Genomic DNA, 17,805 nt, shown 5'->3' on the forward strand with positions numbered 1-17,805 from the left:
TTTAGCGACTTTTATTCAAAAAAGCGCCAAGCGACAAATCTAGTGACTTTTTGGACAAACCTTAGCTACCTTCCATAGAAGAAAGTCGCCAGTACTGCCCCACGAGCGCATGGTCTTGCTTTGCCCGGACTCGGAGGCACACCTCTCTCTGCGTCTACTCTATTCAGTGAGACTGACAGAGAGAGAGGTGAGCAGGCAAGAAGATGGAGCAGCACAATCAGTTGACCGCACGGCAGCTGACATAGATGTGAATGAGCTGCGCATGTGCAAACAGCGTTGTCAAGGACCAATCACGAATCTGTATTGTTTTTTGTTTTTTGTAAATATGCACATAGTGGTTTGTTATGGCTGAGCACTGTGTGAGAGAAAAGATAAGTTTCTGTTGCTTCTAACTTTCTCTCTGAGTGATTGATAGATATAGGGAATTAATAGGGTATTACAGTATGTACGGTAAGCACAGAGAAGCAAACACATGTAAAGGGCGGACACTATGCAAAATGCAAATGAGACGCAATGGCATCACGTATATGCTAATTAGCGTGTGACGTCATCTAGCAACATTTAGCGAATTTTCGAGCAGGCTTTAGCTACTTTCCATTGAAACTAGTTGGCAACACTGCACTTGAGCTCACGCCACTATGCTGAGAAACCGCTCAAGTGAAGAGTGGCTGTTTTATTAAATGGAAATATCCCCATTACTACGAGTTTCTGACAAATGCAGATCAGAAGACAAATGCAGATCCACAGCACAAGTACTGAAGCACTTGACAAGACAACATAGATATACACTTTTGAGAGATCGCAGGGGCTGTTCACACCGAATGTGTTTTTGCGCACATCTGCACTATGTTTAAAATGTTTTCTGATGTAATCACATGCTAGACGGATGTCTTTGACTGCTGCAGTGCGTCTTGCTGATTCTTTCGAGTATCGCGCAGGACCAATGGATTTTAGATACCATGTTAAGTTAAAAAGAGCTTAAATATTTAAAAATGTACCTTGAGACACCTGCGTTTTGTTTCATTTATTTCGCTGCGTCTAGCTTGTTTTTAGTGCAGGCGTAACTAAGATTCGATGTTTAGGTGTCAAAGAGGACTTCATGTGACTGTTGCACCTTTACACATGATTCCAGATTGAAAAGCTTATGTGAGAATGCTGTTTGTAGACTACAGCTCAGCATTCAACACCATAGTGCCCTCCAAGCATGATGAGAAACACTGGGCTCTTGGCTTAAACAGATCGCTGTGCAGCTGGATCCTGGACTTCCTGTCAAGCAGACGCCAGGTGGTTAGAATGGGCAGCAACATCTCCTCATCACTGACCCTCAACACTGGAGCCCTGCAGGGCTGTGTTCTCAGCCCACTCTTGTATTCCCTGTACACACATGACTGTGTGGCAACACACAGCTCCAATGCCATCAAGTTTGCTGATGATACGACGGTGGTAGGTCTGATCACTGACAATGATGAAACAGCCTACAGAGAGGAGGTGCACACTCTGACACACTGGTGTCAGGAGCACAACCTCTCCCTCAATGTCAGTAAGACAAAGAGCTTGTGGTGGATTTCAGGAGAAGAGATGGAGAACACAGTCCCATCACCATCAATGGAGCACCAGTGGAGAGAGTCAGCAGCTTCAAGTTCCTGGGTGTCCACATCACTGAGGAACTCACATGGTCCATCCACACTGAAGCCGTTGTGAAGAAGGCTCATCAGTGCCTCTTCTTCCTGAGACGGCTGAGGAAGTTTGGAATGAACTGCCACATCCTCACACGGTTCTACACCAGCACTGTAGAGAGCATCCTGACTGGCTGCATCTCCGCCTGGTACGGCAATAGCACCGCCCACAACCGCAAAGCCCTGCAAAGGGTGGTGCGACCTGCCAGACACATCATCGGAGGTGAGCTTCCCTCCCTCCAGGACATATACTGTATACCAGGTGGTGTGTGAAAAAAGCTCGGAGGATCATCAGAGACTCCAGCCACCCGAGCCATGGGCTGTTATTACTGCTACCATCAGGCAGGCGGTATCGCAGCATCAGGACCCGCACCAGCTGACTACATGACAGCTTCTTCCCCCAAGCAATCAGACTTTTGAACTCTTGATCTCTCATGATCAATACATCAGCACTGCACTTTATTACTCTTATATCTCACACCGGACTGTCATAAATTATATTATTATTATATTATATTCTCTCTTAACAACACACTGGCAACTTACTATCAACCCACATCCTGAATGTCAATACAGTACAATACAACCTACTGTACATTTTATATATACTATATATACTTTTTTATTGTATAATTTGTATTCTATATTGTGTGTATTGTATACTGTACATTGTATGTTATTATATGTATATTGTGTTATGTGTAATTATGTGTATATTAGATTTTAAATTGTGTTGTGTTAATGTAATATTTATTGTAAATTGGTATATGTCTCATCACTGTCACGACTACTATGTTGCTCGGAACTGCACCCAAGAATTTCACACACTATTGCACTTGTGTATATGGTTGTGTGACAGTAAAAGTGATTTGATTAGATTTTTTGAAAAGCTTAAGTCCAAATAAAGTTTCAGTGTGTGATAAACCAATATTTTCCCCCTTCTGCTCTGGTTTGCTGAGGGGCTGCTGTGCCTTGTTAAAACTGTATACTTTTACTTTACTGTTACGAATGTTGCCTACGATGCTTGCATGACATACAGCGTTTAGCAACAAATGTACTTGCTTGGAGAAGAAATTATAAAGAGAGGGATCGATTTAAAGTTACAGCTTTTATTAACCATTTAGGAACAATTTAAGAACAGTTCAAAAATAATTTATTTGATGTTATATGACTTATTTGAAAGGATTTAAATAATAACTTAATGTCTATCCTTTTATTGTTCTTCTGGTCAAAGTTTATATGGGTTTTAGACATTGAATTAGTGAATAATTTAATTACTTTTCAGACAGAGTAATAAGTAAAGTAATCTAATTACAATGTAGAAGATGTCATTAGTAATTAGTAATTAGTAATTAGTAATTAATTAACTAGTAATTTACCCAACACTGATTACAGCCTGCATGGAAAAGACAGTGGCAGAAACTGATGCAATCAGTAAAAACATGAGAAATTATTCTGTTTGCCCTCGAAGTCTGTGAGCATCTTGTTGCTCAATTTCCAGGGGATGAGCTTAAACAGTGGTGCTTTTGACTCGAAACACTGGATTCAGCATGCTTCTGAGATTCAGAAAAACACCACGGTGGGACATTTTCCTCTAACAGGCCATTCAGATTAGTGGTCCATGGATATGGGTTTTTCAGTTTTAGTCTATTCTTAAACCACATTTTGTTGTGTTACAGCCTTATTCCAAAATTGATTAAATTCATTATTTTCCTCAAAATTCTACAAACAATACCCCATAATGACAACGTAAAAGAAGTTTGTTTGAAATCTTTGCAAATTTATTAAAAATAAAAAACGAAAAAAATCACATATACATAAGTATTCACAGCCTTTGCCATAACACTCAAAATTGAGCTCAGGTGCATCCTGTTTCCACTGATTATCCTTAGATGTTTCTAGAACTTGATTGGAGTCCACCTGTGGTAAATTCAGTTGATTGGACATGATTTGGAAAGGCACACACCTGTCTATATAAGGTCCCACAGTTAACAGTGCATGTCAGAGCACAAACCAAGCCATGAAGTCCAAGGAATTGTCTGTAGACCTCCGAGACAGGATTGTATCGAGGCACAGATCTGGGGAAGGGTACAGAAACATTTCTGCAGCATTGAAGGTCCCAATGAGCACAGTGACCTCCATCATCCATAAATGGAAAAAGTTTGGAACCACCAGGACTCTTCCTAGAGCTAGCCGCCCGGCCAAACTGAGCGATCGGGGGAGAAGGGCCTTAGTCAGGGAGGTGACCAAGAACCCGATGGTCACTCTGACAGAGCTCCAGCATTTCTCTGTGCAGAGAGGAGAACCTTCCAGAAGAACAACCATCTCTGCAGCACTCCACCAATCAGGTCTGTATGGTAGAGTGGCCAGACGGAAGCTACTCCTCAGTAAAAGGCACATGACAGCCCACCTGGAGTTTGCCAAAAGGCACCTGAAGGACTCTCAGACCATGAGAAACAAAGATTGAACTCTTTGGCCTGAATGGCAAGCGTCATGTCTGGAGGAAACCAGGCACCGCTCAGCACCTTGCCAATACCATCCCTACAGTGAAGCATGGTGTTGGCAACATCATGCTGTGGGGATGTTTTTCAGCGGCAGGAACTGGGAGACTAGTCAGGATTGAGGGAAAGATGAATGCAGCAATGTACAGAGACATTCTTGATGAAAACCTGCTCCTGAGCGCTCTGGACCTCAGACTGGGGCGAAGGTTCATCTTCCAACAGGACAACGACCCTAAGCACACAGCCAAGATAACAAAGGAGTGGCTACGGGACAACTCTGTGAATGTCCTTGAGTGGCCAAGCCAGAGCCCAGACTTGAACCCGACTGAACATCTCAGGAGAGATCTGAAAATGGCTGTGCACTGACGCTCCCCATCCAACCTGATGGAGCTTGAGAGGTCCTGCAAAGAAGAATGGGAGAAACTGCCCAAAAATAGGTGTGCCAAGCTTGTAGCATCATACTCAAAAAGACTTGAGGCTGTAATTGGTGCCAAAGGTGCTTCAACAAAGTATTGAGCAAAGGCTTTGAATACTTATGTACATGTGATTTTTTCGCTTTATTATTTTTAATAAATTTGCAAAGATTTCAAACAAACTTCTTTCACATTGTCATTATGGGGTATTGTTTGTAGAATTTTGAGGAAAATAATGAATTTAATCCATTTTGGAATAAGGCTGTAACATAACAAAATGTGGAAAAAGTGAAGCGCTGTGAAAACTTTCCGGATGCACTGTAAAGCCTGGTTAAAAATGCATAAAATGCTTTGATGGATTTAAGCAAGTATTAAATGAATAAAATGTTGTGAATGATATAAGCATGTGTTTGTTTGTTTGTTATATATGCTGAAGCATATGCAGGGGCGGGTTTATGATTTCTGAGGCCCCAATCAACCAACTAAACCAGGGCCCCATTTTGAAAATGTTTGCTTAAAAAAAATTGCATAAAATTGATTTTAAATCATAATTTTAATTTCGTCCTATAAGCTGTACATACATTCAAAATGTTTAATGAAATACAAATCTAGTTAAATGTAATTAATGCATGTTTTCCCATTTTTCCACAGATAAAAAAAGCAATATTTACCTACATATATTTTTACAAAACACTTTGTTTTGTGAACAGGGTGTGCAAAACTTACTACTTCACCCAGTAACATTTTGGAATTTAGTTGGTATTTATTAATATTATAATCCATCAATTATTTATTGTTGTCCTGTTTGTCATTATAACATGATACAGTATTATTATTATTACTTTGAGTATTTGTTGTAGATAATTGTAACACAGACTCAGGCTGAGTGGGATCCATGTGCGGTTTATTAGAACACAAGTTCAAAGTACAAACAGGCATGGGTAGGATAACCAGGGCAACCAACAATATCAGAGACAGGGCAGTAAACATAGTCAAACAGGCAGAGGATTGGGACAGGCAGCAAATCAGCAATAGTGACAGTCCAGACAAAACACAGTGATAGGCAGGCAGCAGAGAATCGTAAAGGGTAATCCAAAGAAGATACAAACACGAGCAGATCAACACAGTAAATAATAACACTCAGAAATGTAGCCAGGGCAAACAAGACTTCGCAATGAACGAACACACACACTGGGCTTAAATAGTCTGAGTGATATGAGGCAGGTGTGGAGTAATCAGTGGTCACCGGTGGTCGATTGAGGGACCTTGCGAGCGGCTCCTGACGCGAGAGTACATCTGACGTCGGGGTCTTTCTCAAGATTGAGGGGCCAGTTTCTCCGGGTGAGTCCTATGGAATTCTGCGATGAGATTGGGGTCGAGGATATCATCCGCCTTGACCCAGGACCTCTCCTCCAGACTGTACCCCTCCCAATCTATCAGATATTGGATCTGGCTTTCCCGACGTATGGAATCTAGCAGATCTCGCACTAGGAATGCCTCCTCACCATCCATGATCATGGGTGAGGGGCCTGCATCACCGCCTTCCTCCTCCACCCTTGGACCACCGGCAGGTTTCAGCAGAGAGACATGAAAAGTGCGAGAAATATGATAATTAGCAGGTAATTGCAGGCAATATGAACGGGCCCACATACCTGGTACTGAGCTTCTTGCAAGGTAGACAGAGACGAAGGTCCCGGGTTGAAAGTCACACCCACTGTCCTGGAATGTAGTTGGGACTGAGACGACGATGGTGGTCAGCTTGTTCTTTTCATCTGTTTATGGCACGCTGTAGATGGAAATAAGCTTGATCACAAACAGCCTCAATACATTGAAACCAGTCGTTAACAGCAGGAACATCAGACAGTTCACCAGACCATGGAAATAGAGGGGGTTGGAACCCCAGAACACACTGAAAGGGCATCAATTTTGTGGAGGGTTTGAGGATCAAGTTCTGTGCGTATTCTGCCCAGGGAAGAAAGCGGCTCCAGTTGGCTTGATTCTGTTGACAGTACATGCGAAGGAATTTGGTGAGTTCTTGATTCAGACGTTCAGTCTGGCCATTAGACTGGGGGTTATAACCTGTAGTGAGACTTTTATTGACATTAGGTAGTCGAAAGAAAGCTGTCCAAACCCTTGATGTAAACTGAGGGCCCCGGTCAGAGACAATGTCTTCAGGAAGACCATAGTAGCGGAACACATAATGGAAAAGATGTTCTGTGGTTTCAAAGGCTGATGGAAGCTTAGACAGGGGTATTAGTCAACATGACTTAGAAAAATTATCAATGACAGTTAATATGGTGGTGTTACCTTTGGAGATTGGTAGATCGGTGACAAAATCAATGGCGATGTGGGACCAAGATCATTGTGGAATGGGTAGAGGTTGTAGCAACCCTGCCGGTAGTTGTCTGGGAGTTTTTGCTGTGGTGCAGGTATGACAGAGCATTCACGAATGTGCTGGTGTCTGCCTGTAACATCTCCCACCAGAACAGATTTCTTAACAATCGTACTGTGGTAGTAATGCCTGGATGGCCAGAGCTTGTGGAGGAGTGCACCCAGCAGATTACCTTTTCTCGTAGACTAGGTGGCACAAACGTTCGGTTGGGCAGACATTCTGGAGGAGCTGTGTTCTGTGCATTTGCCTGGGAGATTTCGGACATGATGTCCCACTGGACCGAAGCTAGGATCAGAGAGGATGAGATGATGGGTTCTGGAGAGGGATTCTGAGGAGTGGAGTTAAATTGATGGGATAGTGAGTCGGCTTTGATGTTCTTTGATCCTGGATGATAAGTGATTGAAAAGTTAAAATGAGTGAAAATAGTGCCCATCTGGCTTGTCTGGGGTTTAATCTTTTGGCTGAGCACAAGTATTCGAGGTTGCGATGATCGGTTAATACCAGAAATGGATGTCTGGCTCCCTCCAGCCATTGTCGCCATCCTTTGTATGCTGCTTTCATGGCTAACAGTTCACGATTGCCCACATCATAATTTTGTTCAGCAGAGGAGAGTTTACGTGAGTAGTACTCCCAAGGGAAAAGCTTAGGAGGATTACCTTGGTGTTGAGAGAGAATAGCGCCAATACCAGTGTTTGATGTGTCTACTTCAACCATGAAAGGTACGTTGGGATCAGGATGATGCAGAATAGGAGCAGAAGTGAAGTGACTTTTCAATTCATTAAAGGCTTGGATGGCGTCAGAAGACCAGCGAAGCTTGGTATTACCTCCCTTTGTCATGGTGGAGTGGAGCGGCAACAGTGCTGAAATTTTGAATGAATCTTCTGTAAAAATGTGCAAATCCTAAGAATCGTTGTAGTTCCTTTACAGTAGTGGGTTGAGGCCAGATTAGAACCGCTCGTACCTTGCCCTCATCCATAGACACCCCTTCTGGACTGATGATATAACCGAGGAAGGAAATTGAAGTTTGGTGGAATTCACATTTCTCTGCTTTGGCATACAACTGGTGTTCCATGAGACGCTTCAGAACTGCCCGGACCGGCTTGATGTGTTCCTCCAGGGTGTCTGAATAAATCAGAATGTCATCTATATATACAATTAAGCCCTGGTTAAGCATGTCTCTGAATACGTCATTTATGAAAGACTGGATCACAGATGGACTATTGGACAGTCCGAACGGCATAACGAGATATTCATAGTGCCCGCTGCTGGTAGAATAGGCAATTTTCCACTCATCCCCCTCTCGAATGCGAATGAGGTTGTACATGCAGCGTAGATCAAGCTTAGTGTAAAATTTAGCAGTTCTTAGTTGTTCCAAAGCTGCAGGAAACAGGGGAATAAGGGATATCTGAATTTAACCTTTATATCATTTAGACCACGATAATCAATACAAGGACGAAGGCCCCCATCCTTCTTTCCCACGAAGAAGAATCCTGCTGCTGCTGGTGAAGTGGATGGACGAATGAAACCCTTGGCCAGTTCTTCTTCAATGTACGATTTCATGGCTTTAGCCTCAGGTTCTGACAGGAGAAAATTCTGCCTCTAGGTGGTGAGGCACCAGGTAACAGATCAATGACGCAGTCGTTAGATCGATGCGGTGGTAGCTGCAAGGCTTTGGTTTTACTGAAGGCTTCAAATAGATCAGCATACTCAGAAGGTATATGTGGTGCTATGTTGGACTCGTTAGTCACCATAGTGGTATTCACAGACATAGGGATGATTGATTTTAGACACTTGGACGAGTAGCTGGGATCCCATCGCATGATCTGCTTCTCTCGTCCTGAAATTTGTGGGTTATGGTCCTGTAGCCATGGTAAACCGAGGATAACTGGGTTGTGTGGAGAGTGGATGATGAAGAGGCGTGTTGTTTCAGTGTGTAAAATTCCAACTTGCAGAATGAGGTCAGTGGTGGTGTACAATACCTGGCCGGTCCCCAGGGGGCACCCATCTAGTGCTGCCACTGCCAAAGGAGAGTCGCAAGGAATTAGTGGTATCTTATGCTGTCGGGCTAAATTTTCATCAATAAAGTTGCCCGCTGCCCCCGAATCTAACAAGACCTTAGTGATGATGGTGTCTGACTGGAACGTTAGTTTTACTGGCATTTCCATACAAGCAGTGGTTTGAATAGAGGAAATCAACACACTTACCCTGCGATTTTGTGTTTGAGGGGGTCGTGTCGAACAGTCAGCTCTCAAATGTCCTGCTTGACCGCAATATACACAGAAACGGTTCCTGATGCTGTGTTCATGCTCCTCTGTGGAGGGATGAATTTGACCGACGTGCATAGGTTCAGCGTCATCACTGGGTTGATGCGTTTGAGTGAAAGGGCTGATAAATTGATTAGGACTCCTGCAGCGAATGAGATTGTCAATATGAATAGCGAGGTCGATGAATTGGTCCAGGATTCTGCCTTCATCACGGCAGGCCAGCTCAGATTGCACGTCAGTGTTTAATCCTTGACGAAACAGCAGTTTTAATATGTCTTCCACCCACACAGTTTGCGCTGCTAGAGTGCGAAAAGACAGAGCAAATTCAGCTGCAGTATTTCATCCTTGACGAAGCACAAGCAGTTGTTCCCCAGCACTCCTTCCTCCCTCAGAATGTTCGAATACCTCTCTCAGACATTGAATAAATTCATTGAAAGTGGTGCGGTTTAGTCCTTGATTGGCCCAGACAGCTGTTGCCCATTCCAACGCCTTACCCATGAGCAGTGAACATACAAGAGAGATCTTGTTATCATCGGTTGGGTATAATAAGGGTTGTTGAGCCAGGAACATAGAGCATTGCATGAGGAAGCCTTTACACCTGGTTGGGGTGCTGTCAAATTTTTCTGCAAAGGCTAAACGTGGATTAGCCATTAATGTACTGTGAGGCATTGAGACTGGTACCTGACTCGCTTGAGGCACTGGGGAAACAGATTCAGGTGCAGGCTGATGGAGACTTGGTACAGATTTCACTAACTCTTCCGTTATTGTGGTGAGTCGGCATAGTTGTTGTTGGTGAGATGCCAGTAGGTTAGCTTGGACAGAGAGTTCACTGGACAGATGCATGAGGACCGCTGGATCGGTAGTTGGAGAAGTCTTCTGTAACACAGACTCAGGCTGAGAGGGATCCATGTGCGGTTTATTAGAACACAAGTTCAAAGTACAAACAGGCGTGGGTAGGATAACCAGGGCAACCAACAATATCAGAGACAGGGCAGTAAACGTAGTCAAACATCGGGGCAGGCAGCAAAACAGCAATAGTGATAGTCCAGGCAAAACACAGTGATAGGCAGGCAGCAGAGAATCATAAAGGATAATCCAAAGTAGAGACAAACACGAGCAGATCAACACAGTAAATAATAATGCTCAGAAATGTAGCCGGGGCAAACAAGACTTCGCAATGAACGAACACACACGCTGGGCTTAAATAGTCTGAGTGATATGAGGCAGGTGTGGAGTAATCAGTCCAGGCATATGGGCACTTGGGAAATGTAGTTCAATGTTAATATTCAGGTGAGTGAGACCTCCGGTGGTTGATTGAGGAATCTTCACCGGCGTTCGTGACAATAATAGTAATATATTCCTGTATTATTTACTTTACTTTCACCTGGAGCTTATATTCTGATGCTGCAATGTATTATTCACCATGTTGCAAAAGGCTGTATTTTTGTAAGCATCGTAGGTAACATTCAAAACAGTAACAGTAAACACACAAGGCACGGCGGCCCCTAAGCACAAGAGAGCAGAAGGAGAAAAAAACATTGCCGTTTCTCAAGCGCTGAAACTTTGCTTGGTGCAGATCTGGAATAATGTTAAACATTGTTACAGTCACCTCTTTGCAACCTGAACTGGTTCAGAACGTTAAATCTTTGTGACACCTGTGCTAAAAACAATCTAGATGCAGCGCGATGCATGAAACAGAACGCAGGTGTCTCAACGTGCGTTTTTGAAACCTGAAGTCCTTATTAACTTGAAACAGTGTCTAAAAATGTGCCAGTCACTGCGTGACACACTGAAGAAACACAGAAACATGGTGCAGCAGTCAAGGATATACGTCCTGTGTGTTTACATAGGAAAACAATGAAAAACAGAGCAGACACACACAAAAACACGTTTGGTGTGAACAGCCCCTAACTCATCCATTTGCGCGTATCTGAGCGTGTGAGTGAAACAAGTTTGGAAGGCCTATATATTTTTTTATAAATTACAAACCCAAACCCAAACAAAGTCCTACTGACCTGAACCCGGCAGCTTCTAACGTGAACCAATCTGAGAGTGCTGACAACGCGCCCAGAACAACATGTCACCTCAAGCGGTTTTTGTGTAGCTTTCCTACAGGGGTGGAGGCCCTCTCGACGTCTGGGGCCACACGCAATTGCGTGGTTTGCGTGGTGGTTAAAACCGCTACTGAGCATATGGGTAGGCTAATGCCCTGTTTGTATTTTCATTTGACATTAGCCTCTACTGTATTTCATTTTCTGTATTCCATTTATATATGGCCCATTTGACCACTGTTATTTTAATGGAGTTAATTAACAGAGGTTCGGGAGGAGCATGTTAATTTTAATCTGACATATCACAGCCCACGAGCAGGAGTATATAAGTTGCTGCTTACCTGCTTCCTGTGACAACTCTCCCGACAAGTGGGTCCCACCCTCAAGCCAGCAAAATGTCCGATCTCTTTCCCTCTGATGAGGAACTTTTCAACTCTCCCACCATTGCTTCATCACAGCCATCCGATTCCGGCAAAGACACTTCTTCATCCAATGCTGTCATCGATCCGGCTGCTCCAAGCCAAGGACGCAGGGCTTCTCGCTCAGCAACCCGCACTCCAAGACGGAGGAATCAGACCTCTCCTCCGCCGTCCAGATCACTCAGATCTTCAACCTCTGTCGACCACCCAACTATACCTGTCATTTCAAAATGGACAGTTAATAAACTTCGCCAAGCTCTAGCCACTTCTAACATCCAATTCTCTCGCAGGCTAAGCAAAATCCAGTTATATGATTTATATGTCTCTTCCCAACATGACACTCCTTCTACCTCTAAAACCCCTGAAAACGTGATAGCCAAATCCTTACCTTCTACCAGTTTCTCCAGATGCGACGTTCCAGCTCGCAAACACCCCGACTGCTCACAACTCTCCGGGGTTTCAGGTACAGGCCATTTCTCCCTCACCAAACTGCCATCCTGTAAAAGGCCTTCAGCCAGTGTGACGTCAGCATCAGGCCAAGCACCTAGCAAGCCGCCACCTCTCCTTTCTCTCTCTTGCCAACCTCCGCTCACTTCGCTCCCAACTACCGGGCACCTGTATGCAGGAGTCTGCCCGCCGCCACTGCTCGGTGTTTCACCAACCTCAGAGGCTCTAAATCCTTCTCCTCAACCAGCCTTCCCCAGCTCTTTCCCCCTGTCCTACCCTTGGGCTTTCGGAGTGAATTCAAGTGCGAGGCTGCCTCCGCTAATGACCAACGCTCCAGCCCAGTGTTTACCTTTTCCAGCTCCTCCCCACTCACTCTATCCTGCCTTCGGAACCGCCTCAGGCATGAGGATGCCTCCACCTTCAGAGCCAGCTCCACCCCCACTCCTTCTCGGCAGGCCTCAACCAGCCCGCCCCTCTACTTTCACCCTCCATACAGCTACGTCTCTAGCTATTCCCCCAAATGCCACAGCCATGGAACCTCCGCAAGTGTCCAATAATCTCCGGACCCACATTTTGTCAGGTGCAGATATAGACCTTTCTGCTCTCCTTTCTCTCTACACCACCAACAAGCCGCAACACCTTTTAGACTGCGCCGACTTTTCAGTAACGCTTAAAAACACAAAAATCACCTCCACTCGTACACTCTCCTTGGCAGAATTCTGTATTTCGTTCAGCCGTTATACAGAAGTTATTTGCTCTGTGTTTCCACACAGACGACATGAGCTAAATGATTACATGGCGATCATTGCAGAGCTCTCTCTCTCTTTTGGTGGCAGTCATTTCTATACCTACCATAAAATGTTCTCTGCCAAATGTGCTGTTCGAGTCACACAGTGGAACCAGTGTCCATATTGGGGAGCCCTCGACTTAGATCTCCATAACAAAGTTTTCCTCAGCTGCCGCAGCATTTCCTGCGTAGTATGTAGATCATTCAGACCATCAAACTGAATTATGCCCTCTCATAAATTCTAACCTTCCCACCCGGTCAGCCCAAAGATCCGAAAACTCTACCAGCTACGTCCCACGCCCCTCCAACAACCCTCCCCCGATCAAACAGATCACGATTTCAGAGGAAGGGTAGTAAGAGTTTCAACCAGCAGACAAGTTTGCAATAACTTCAATGACTTTGGTTGCCCTAGGCAACGCTGTTGTTTCCTGCATGTCTGTTCACATTGCGGCAGCACACATGCCCGCCCTATCTGCCCTGTATCGAAATCTTTCAAAAATAAAAATCGAAAAAAATATCTCAGCACTCCTGTCAATATTTCTTCTCTTGCTAAAGAACTTGCAAACCATCCTGATGCCCAATTTACAAACTACCTCCTGAATGGTTTAAAATCTGGCTTCATCCCCAGGCTAGAAAGCTTGCCCTCCACTAGCATTATTTACAATAATTTGCAATCCGCACTAGCTGAACCCGAAGTGGTGGATGAACTAATCCATAAAGAGGTAAAATCAGGTTTTATGATCGGCCCATTTGAAGCCCCCCTTTCAAAACCTTCCTCATCAGCCCTATAGGGGTAGCGACTAGAAAATTCTCTGGCAAAAATTGCATCATCATCGATCTTTTGACCCGCATGAATCCCAATACCCAAGCATTAACAGCCTAATTCCTCTCGAAGAATTCTCTCTCTCCACTACCACAGCATCGACCAAGCCATCCAAATGATAAAAAATGTCAGAAAAGGAGCCTGGCTAGCTAAAGTCGACATCACTTCAGCGTTTAAAATAATGCCCATCCATCCTGATTTCTTTTTTGGAGTTCGCTGGTGAGAGAATTACTATTTTTCCGTCCGCCTCACTTTTGGATGTAAAAGCAGCCCCAAGATTTTTGACTTATTGTCTGAAGCTATCTGCTGGATCTTGTCAAATAACTACTCCGTTCCCCACTTAATTCACCTACTAGATGATTTTCTCTTCATCTCGCCCCCCGACGCCCCTCCTGCTGCCCACCTCTGTACCGTCCAGAAACTTTTTGCCGATTTAGGAATTCCAATTTCCCATGAGAAAATAGCAGGTCCCTCCTCATCCATCGAATTCCTAGGTATCATTCTCAAGACAGATGTCTTTCAAGCCTCCCTGCCAAAAGACAAAATCAATAGGATAATCATAATTATGTCCAACCTACTATCTAACAAAAGCTGCTCTAAACGAGAGCTCCTCTCCCTCCTCGGGCATCTCAATTTCGCCATGCGCATCATTCCCCAAGGCTGCCCCTTCATCTCACACCTCCTCACCCGCTCTTCATCTGTCACTGCTTTAAATGATACAATAACCCTAAACCCATACTATCGTGCCGACCTCCAGTTATGGTTAACATTCCTTAAACAATGGAACTGACTTTTATGAGGACTTCCTCTCATTTCCTGAAGACACCCAACTTTTCACTGATGCTGCTCTGTCCGTAGGCTTCGGGGGTTTCTACCAAGGTCACTGGTTCGCCCCCACCTGGCCCCCAGAGCTCAGCAGCCTTCCACAATCAGCAGCTTCCTCAGCCCTGTACAAATTATACCCCATCGTGGTCGCAGCCTTTCTGTGGGTAAATTAATGGACTTCAAAAAGCATCATAGTCCATTGCAATAATCAGGCTATAGTTCATTGCATCAACAAGGGCTGTTCTTGTGCCCCCGAAATCATGCCATTTCTAAGATGTCTAATTTGGATTTCAGCCTGTAACCAATTCATAATCTCTGCTAGACATATACCAGGATCAAAGAATCAAATTGCTGTCTCTATTTCCTGCTTTTCCTTTCAGAAATTCAGAGTATTAGCTCCAGAGGCAGACTCGACTCCGATCCCGGTACCTCCCTGTTCGGACCTGTTCCTATAGACCACCCCCTCAAACAACTTCTCACTGCATCACTCGACTCCATAATTCGAGCAGTCTCACCGAGAACTCTCCAAACCTACTAGAAGCAAAAGCTTTAAACAATTTCACCAAACCTATAAGCTGCAGTTCCCAAATCTTTCCCTACTAGCCATTTCATCTTTTATTTATTTCCTAAATCAATTCAAAGGCATTCAACCAGGTACCATCAAAGGATATCTGAGCAGCGTACATTTGACACATAACCCCCAAATTTCTCTGCTAATTAAAGGAATTAAAAAACCACAACCTGCACGCCCAGACACCAGAATGCCTCTAACCATCGACATTTTAACAAAATGCCTAATAACCCTCAGCCTAGGTTACCATTCATTAAACACAGCCTGCACGCTTGATGCTATGTTCATTCTAGCTTTTTTTGGTTTTCTGCGCTGCTCAGAAATCACTTTCAACTCTCAATTTGATCCCAAAATCCATCCCACCTTCTCAGACCTGCAAATTATAGATAACAAAACAATCAGACTCTTCATTAAACAAAGCAAAACGGATCAATTTAAAAAGGGGCATTCGATTTACATTTTCAATTTGCCCTCTCCCATCCAACCTTACCAATCTCTCACTTAATTTCTCGCTTACAGACATTCCCACATCAAGTCCCCTCTGGATCCGCTATTTACCGATGATAATAACCACGCAGTTTCAAGATTCTGGTTTCAATAGCACCTTAAATCAGTCCTCCTCCATTCCGGCATCCCGGCAAACTTTTACTCCAGTCATTCATTCCGTATCGGCGCAGCAACTACCGCTGCCCAAAAAGGTTTATCGGAACAACAAATTCAATCTTTCGGTCATTGGTCTTTAGATGCATATCATACTGTAAGGGGGTTTAGAGGAAAGGAGGAGGCGAGAACCAGCTTGACAACTTAAATAATAATTTATTAAACAAAAACCCAAACAAAAACACACAACTAAAAACACAGCACAGCTGTCTGTAATTCTCTCTCTCTCGAACTGTCGTCCCCGGCCGCCTTTATCCCTCGCGCGCCCCATCAGGCTGATTGGGGACCGGGTGTGTCTCATTCCAGCCCGGCCCCGCCCTCCTCAGCTCTACACTCCTCCCGGCGTTGCCTCAGGCCGGGGAGCCCCCGGCATGACGTACATCCCCCCCCACCCTTCCTTATGCCCCGACTGCCGGCGGGTCCTCCCCGCCTTCCTCGACCTGGGAGGAGAAAAAACAACAACACAAAATGGCGAGGGAAAGGCCAACACGGAGCGGCAGAGAGAGAGAGAGGAGAGAGAGAAAAAGAAACTCACCGGTTCTCTGATGCGCCGTCGCGTGGTCCTCGATCACTACTCCACCCTCTCAGGCGGACTGCAGCCGCTCCTCCCCGGGCGGACCGGAGTCAGACCTCCGACCCCCAGCGGACAGAACGCCCCTCCGCATTCCCGGCATCCCGTGGAGACTCTCCTCCGCCCCTGGCAGCGGCCCTACCACTCCAGGCGGTCGGGGAGTCACTTCCCTCCTCCCCCCGCGGACGGCGGTCTTCTCTCGACCCCTCCACGTTCCCGGGGGACGGCAGGGCACTCCTCCGCCCCCAGCAGCGGCTCCCTCGCTCCAGGCGGTCGTGGAGTCCCGTCCCCACTCGCCTCGCAGACGGCGGCCGTTCCCCGCGTCCGGGTAGTCGGGCTACTCCGTCCCCCGTCGGACGGCAGCGGTGCTCCCCTGGGTGGACGGCAGTGTCGAGGACTCTGCAACGGGAATCCCTCCTCCTTCCCGGGTTTCGGCACCAGTGTAAGGGGGTTTAGAGGAAAGGAGGAGGCGAGAACCGGCTTGACAACTTAAATAATAATTTATTAAACAAAAACCCAAACAAAAACACACAACTAAAAACACAGCACAGCTGTCTGTAATTCTCTCTCTCTCGAACTGTCGTCCCCGGCCGCCTTTATCCCTCGCACGCCCCATCAGGCTGATTGGGGACCGGGTGTGTCTCATTCCAGCCCGGCCCCGCCCTCCTCAGCTCTACACATACCTACATCAGATCCAATCGTTTCCACATCAGGAAAGCTCATCAATCACTAATCAGCTAAATTCCTTATCAGTACCACCTGTCACCGTCACGCACGTCACCACCCACCGCCGTGTCGATACATTCTACATACACATGCGCATGCGTGCACAGGTACGTATAGGCGCAGATGTGTGTGCGTGTGCACGTGTATTTATGCGTATGTGTGTATATGTGTATATGTGGGTATATGTATGTGTATATGTATGTACGTGTGTACACATGTATGTATATATATATTTAAATTAGAAGTCCTCCCATTTGAATCGCAGCATAATCCTCTCCATCAAATGCCGCGCAAACTCATCCACGTCCTTGTATCACGAGCTCTCCCCTCTGAGGCTACCGATCTGCTTTTTGTTTCAGATAAAGAGTGGCACCCATTCGATTGCTTGCTGTGCTTACCCGTTCGAATGCAGTGAGCGCTCTATCCCAATAGATCAATCTCCCGTTAGAATCGCAGTGTGAGCCCTCCCTTTCAAACACAGCACCAGCCAACTCCACCGTTCGACTGCTTGATGGGCTTACCCGTTCGAATGCAGTGAGCACTTTCTCTCTATAGAGCAGTCTCCCATTCGAATCGCAGTGTGAGCCCTCCCTTTCGAACACAGCGCGAGCCAACTCTCCGTTCGACTGCTTGCTGGGCTTACCAATTCGAATGCAATGAGCACTCTCTCTCTATAGAG

The 17,805-nt window shown here is 45.4% G+C and overlaps 1 protein-coding gene across 1 annotated transcript in view; it reads right to left on the bottom strand.

Moving 5' to 3' along the window:
* LOC127453435 (zinc finger protein 862-like) overlaps window positions 1–13,137 on the bottom strand; it is a 59,755-nt gene extending 46,618 nt beyond the window's left edge. Inside the window, exons 1-2 of the mRNA XM_051719763.1 lie at window positions 12,105–13,137; window positions 11,639–11,933 (exon numbers count right to left, since the gene is read on the bottom strand). The gene's annotated coding sequence lies outside the window, so the exon portion shown is untranslated. The remainder of the gene's footprint in view (window positions 1–11,638; window positions 11,934–12,104) is intronic.
* Between the last annotated feature and the right edge of the window lie 4,668 nt (window positions 13,138–17,805).

This window comes from Myxocyprinus asiaticus, chromosome 15 (genome assembly GCF_019703515.2).
Source record: "Myxocyprinus asiaticus isolate MX2 ecotype Aquarium Trade chromosome 15, UBuf_Myxa_2, whole genome shotgun sequence".
Taxonomy (NCBI): domain Eukaryota; kingdom Metazoa; phylum Chordata; class Actinopteri; order Cypriniformes; family Catostomidae; genus Myxocyprinus; species Myxocyprinus asiaticus.